Source organism: Nicotiana attenuata, unplaced genomic scaffold (genome assembly GCF_001879085.1).
Source record: "Nicotiana attenuata strain UT unplaced genomic scaffold, NIATTr2, whole genome shotgun sequence".
NCBI lineage: Eukaryota > Viridiplantae > Streptophyta > Magnoliopsida > Solanales > Solanaceae > Nicotiana > Nicotiana attenuata.
Window position 1 is genome coordinate 379,028 of NW_017670271.1, and position 4,466 is coordinate 383,493.

The following is a 4,466-nucleotide window of genomic DNA, read 5'->3' on the forward strand; positions in this document are numbered from 1 at the left end:
TTTTGATAGTCGGTTTTTCCCCTTTTCTAGTAGTAAGTGGTAATAAGTTATGAAATCATGGAGAACATGGGATAATAGATAAATTAGTTTGTCATAAGTAACAATCTCAAATTGGGTGTTTATTAAGTGCTGATAAATTTAGGGGCTATGTATTTGATCGAATAAAAATAGTTCACAATTTTGCTAGTATAATTTAAGGGAACTTTCAAAAATGATTATTTTTTAGAGGCTTATTGTCGGACGTAGCTACTAGCTAATTACATTCCATAGGTACTAATTGCTTGTCATGGGATATATATATCGATGTATTCAATTCGGTTGTATACACTATATTCAATTCGGATGTATTTATTTTTATATATTTTACATTGTATTCAATTTCACTATTTTGAATTCAGTTATACTCAAACAACAAAAAATTAAAAAATAGCGTGCTTATTGCTGTATTCAATTCGGCTGTGTACGCTATACTCAATTCGGCTACATTGATTCTTATCCATTTTATATTATATTCAATTTTACTGTATTCAATTTGACTATATTTAAACAGCAAAAAATCATAACTACAATGATATTCGATTGTATTCAATTCACTGTATTCATTTGTAGCTGCTTTTACACTATATTCAATTTACCTTATTTAATTCGGTTGTATTCAAACAACAAAAATTCAAAAAATATATACATGCCACAAAATATAACCTCAAGAATACATAGATAAAGGGAAAATACAAAAGAAATTGTATTTGCATTGAAAAATACAGAATACAATCAATTTTGAGTGTATTTGTACAAAATATAATGTATTTGTATCATTGTATGTGACTCAATAGCAAAGAAGAGAAAAAAGTTCATCGGAGATGGCGTCTTCCGGCCAAGCAAAATACTGTATATATTGTATTAAAACTAAAAATGGAGACGAGCAAAGAAGGAGAGGAAGTCATGAATTCCAAAGAAGGAGAACCCAAGTACCAAAAATGAATTCTGAGCGGCAAAACAAGATGAAAAAAGGCTTCGTTTGAGTAAGGCCATATTCTGAATCATATGAAAATATCGTCTCTCTTATCTGAGGGGTAAACATACCCAAAAGCTCATATATATATATATATATATATATATATATATATATATATAACTGTGGAGGCTGGCTACGCCGCCATGAACATCTACTGATATACAAACTATACAGGACCCGTTTACAAGCCCCGAGAGATAATTGAACTGTACCATGATCCGGACAAGGCCTCGACCTACCCATCAAACCTGTATATATAAAATGGACTCCATGGTCTAGAGCAGGTAACTCCGAGGAAGTGGAGCTTACCAACCAAGCTGATGTTTGACTCTGTCTGTTGGGAAAGTCTATCCAACTGTCTATCGGGACCTGCAGGCATGAAATGTAGCGTCCCCAGCAAAAGGGACGTCAGTACGAAATATTTTACCGAGTATGTAAGGCAACAGAATAACTGAAAGCTGAAACTGAATTGATAATACAATAACTGAAAGTACATGGAAGTCAAATATAATTTGAAGATATACTTACCTGTTCATACTGATTCAACTCTCTCAATATAGTAAGTAAAATAGTTGCCCGGCCCTATAAGGCTCGGTATGTGTAACTGCTCTACCGTAATAGGCTCTCTTATAGGCACTCGGCCATACTAGGCTCTCTATCTCGGCCATTCTGGGCTTGCTCATAGGTGCTCGGCCACAGTAGGCTCGGTATATAACTTACCATCTGATCGGAGGTTGCCCAATAGGGGCCTGCCCATCGATTATAGCTCATGGTGATGAAAATACTATAATACTGTATATATATATAGACTCTCTACTCTCTTGGCTGAAAGAAGACCAAACTAAACTGAATATGAAGTCCCGATAAGGGAGAATACTGTAGCTTATGAGACTAGGATAATATACATAAAATCAGGAATAAGAACTTCTCTTTATGCCTCGTTATCAAATGCATGTAGTTACGGGATCATGCCAAAATGAAGGAAAGGCTTAACCTTAACAAAACTTATCACAATCTGTTCAATAACCATGTTAATATCGTCTCGTTGCACCTTAATCTACAACAACGATAACAATACTATCATCAAGTTATGGAAGGTACAACTACCGCACAACGAACGACGAGTTTATTTTATAATAAAACAGGCAACATCTCTCCTATAATCTTTACTTCCTCCCAATTCGACATAACACCAACAACAACAATAAGAAAACAACAATAAAAACATAAATACATCATTTTTCAACCTTATATCCATCACAAATACCACAAAATAGCCCAACATACCCCCATCACTTCATACACAAAACGACAACCATAATAGTGTCAAACAATTCGAAAATGTTACGACGAACGACTAGCCGACCACCCTGCCATTATGTGGTGTTTCTCCACACTCTTTCTTCTCCCAAACTCCATAGAAACAGTATCAAAAGAGACAACCCAACAGCAACACGAAACAGCCCACAAAACAGTCCCACAAGTTCAACAACTCAAAATTGATTTTTTCGTTTATTAAAACACGTTTCACTTATCTTTTCTTTCAAATTGAGCAACGCAACCAAAAGTACATAATGAAGCCTCTTATCCAATAAACCAGCCATGAATTCAACTTAAAAATAAGTGTACAACCAGAAAACAGTGACGCAACAACAAACAACATACCACTCTTTCTAAACTCGCTAGGTCTAGTCTTTACGATCGAGTTACAACTCAACAAGCATAGATAATGAAAGGAGGAGCATAAATTTACCTTTAACTAAGTAGGACCCACGAAACCTAGCCCTTCTTCATCCAAAATCAGTCCCCCAACGCAGCTACAAGAAGGAGAAAGTGAAACTAGCAAGTTGCCCGGGCTTTTCGGCACTAGAATCACATCGTAACACCCGAAATAACCTAGGGTTTGTGTGGAATTATTGGGGAGGAGGTGCAGAGGTTCAATCTGATTTTTGGTCTGAGAAATAAGTGAATGAAATGAGTTAATAAGTCCTTAAAACTCCCCTCTTGTCCGACTTTAGGGGCTTTTAATTGAGGCCTCTCCTTTTGGCAAGTAGGTGATGCACCTACTTGTCACCAATCATTCTGCGCAGTCTCGCAAAAATACGAATATATATATACTCCAATATTTTATCAGTAAATGGTTTAATCCATTGAAACCTAGACTCGTAGATCTTCAATTTGGTAGGTAGATCATCCCGTAGTCCCAAGTACATTGGGAGAAAGCTCAGCTACATTTGACCTAAATTTCAGCATATTTATGAATGTAACTTGTGATGACCTTTTCCCACTTTTGTTCCACAACTCGCTTGACTTTAAAACATGGCACACGACTATCATACGACTAAAATAACTCATAACATAATCTCCTTATAATGTTAAGCACCCTAGTCTCACCCCAAAAGTACATGTTATAACATTCCCAACTTGAAACTTATTTTCTTCAATTCATTTAGCTTCTAAGCCTTCAAACCCTCTTGGTACTTGGTATTCATGATCTTAAATATTTGTAACCTCCAAGTTAACATGATTGACTTACTTGTTGTACTTTCACAGATGATCTCATTTCATAGCTTACATAAGTTGACTCGCTACATACTTTTATATACGAATACATGGGGTGTAACATCATTTCCCCCTTTGGAATATTCGTCCTCGAATGTTGACTAATGGACTTACCAGTCTCATAAACTATATCTTTTATGAGTACTTTAGTATTTTCCTTTGCATCTAGGTAACTATACTGTGAATAACTCCAAAGCCTAGGTCATTCCGCCCTTTAGGCCTCTTTCTTGCACCACGATCTGTGGTCGGAATTCTTCCAATCTCATTACGGTTGCTACCTTCTATCATGCAGCCTGTACGACTCTAACCTTGTATGTGCGCCTATGAGACTCTTCTCTCCTTTTTTCTCTAGCTATTATCCAATCTCTAGGCCTCACTTTGTGAACATATACAGAACTATGACAAGTTATCCCTCTAAGCATATATAGGTGTAATGAAGTCCTTCACTTGGTACTTTGTCGAACATATGACTATTGCTATATCTTGTTTCACAGCCTCGGTTATCTATCCTTATGAATTTACTACATCTAGGTAGGTCATACTATACCATGACACTTGCTTCAGTTTATTATTACTGAGGTTTGCTACCCAACTCCAGGTTACTCTCTCGCTGCTTATCCTTTATGTATAAATCTAAGTCTTTTAGTTCTTCCTCATTACTGTTCATCTTAAGAATGACGGCCTAATCCCATCTCATACTTTGAAACTTTTATATGCCTATTGTTATTTCACCTTAATGTTGACCTATAATCTGCCACTGATCACTTGAAACCTCTTATGTAATATATTATCACTAGGGCTCACGTCTCATCGGGGAACATCTGGAGTTATTTTCCTGATCCACTTAGGGTCAATACTATACTTCAATAACCGTATTTCATAGCATCCC